At 38.5% G+C, this 1,677-nt stretch overlaps 1 long non-coding RNA gene across 1 annotated transcript in view; it reads right to left on the bottom strand.

Annotated features, from left to right (window-relative positions):
* Positions 1-172: 172 nt before the first annotated feature.
* The window catches only part of LOC111089113, a 4,398-nt gene continuing 2,893 nt past the window's right edge, over positions 173-1,677 (bottom strand). Inside the window, exon 2 of the long non-coding RNA XR_002613451.1 lies at positions 173-1,657. This is a non-coding gene — a long non-coding RNA (uncharacterized LOC111089113). The remainder of the gene's footprint in view (positions 1,658-1,677) is intronic.

Genomic DNA, 1,677 nt, shown 5'->3' with positions numbered 1-1,677 from the left:
GACTTCTAGTTAAAAAAAAAGGTATTTGGATACGACTTCTATTTAAAATAAGGTATTTGGATACGACTTCTATTTAAGAAAAAGGTATTTGGATATGACTTCTAATTAAAAAAAGGTATTTGGATACGACTTCTATTTAAAATAAGGTATTTGGATACGACTTCTATTTCAGAAAAAGGTATTTGGATACGACTTCTATTTAAAAAAAAGGTATTTGGATATGACTTCTAATTAAAAAAAGGTATTTGGATACGACTTCTATTTAAAGAAAAGGTATTTGGATATGACTTCTATTTAAGAAAAAGGTATTTGGATACGACTTCTATTTAAAAAATGGGTATTTGGAAACGAATTCTATTCTTTAAAAAAAAGGTATTTGGATACGACTTCTATTTTATTTCCGTTATGTTAACTGACCTGGAAAATATTCTTTAGCCAAAATTGTGCTGACTATTTAAATGTTTGTTTTCAATAAAAAGTTCATTCTTTTTACAAACTCACAAACTTCTAAGGGCACTTTGAATAAATCGATATGCAACAAACGGCAATCATATCTAGACACAGCCCAGTATATACTCACTGGTGTTATAACATTACCTGTCTTGGTCTAGACACAGTCCAGTATATACTCACTGGTGTTATAACATTACCTGTCTTGGTCTAGACACAGCCAAGTATATACTCACTGGTGTTATAACATTACCTGTCTTGGTCTAGACACAGCCCAGTATATACTCACTGGTGTTATAACATTACCTGTCTTGGTCTAGACACAGCCCAGTATATACTCACTGGTGTTATAACATTACCTGTCTTGGTCTAGACACAGCCCAGTAGATACTCACTGGTGTTATAACATCGTCTGTCTTGATCTAGACACAGCCCAGTCTCCAAACACTGGTCTTATAACATCACCTGTCTTGATCTAGACACAACCCAGTCTCCAGACACTGGTCTTATAACATCGTCTGTCTTGATCTAGACATAGCCCAGTCTCCAGACACTGGTCTTATAACATCGCCTGTTTTGATCTAGACACAACCCAGTCTCCAGACACTGGTCTTATAATATCGTCTGTCTTGATCTAGACACAGCCCAGTCTCCAGACACTGGTGTTATAACATCGTCTGTCTTGATCTAGACACAACCCAGTCTCCAGACACTAGTCTTATAACATCGTCTGTCTTGATCTAGACACAGCCCAGTCTCCAGACACTGGTGTTATAACATCGTCTGTCTTGATCTAGACACAACCCAGTCTCCAGACAACTGGTGTTATAACATCGTCTGTCTTGATTTCGACACACCCGGTCTCCAGACACTGGTGTTATAACATCGTCTGTCTTGATCTAGACACAACCCAGTCTCCAGACACTGGTCTTATAACATCGCCTGTTTTGATCTAGACACAACCCAGTCTCCAGACACTAGTCTTATAACATCGTCTGTCTTGATCTAGACACAGCCCAGTCTCCAGACACTGCTGTTATAACATTGTCTGTCTTGATCTAGACACAGCCCAGTCTCCAGACACTGGTCTTATAACATCACCTGTCTTGATCTAGACACAACCCAGTCTCCAGACACTGGTGTTATAACATCGTCTGTCTTGATTTCGACACAGCCCAGTCTCCAGACACTGGTGTTATAACATCGTCTGTCTTGATCTAGACATAT

Source organism: Limulus polyphemus, unplaced genomic scaffold (genome assembly GCF_000517525.1).
Source record: "Limulus polyphemus unplaced genomic scaffold, Limulus_polyphemus-2.1.2 Scaffold5259, whole genome shotgun sequence".
In the NCBI taxonomy this organism is placed as follows: Eukaryota; Metazoa; Arthropoda; class Merostomata; order Xiphosura; family Limulidae; genus Limulus; species Limulus polyphemus.
This window is presented reverse-complemented; position numbering and strand designations above follow the sequence as displayed.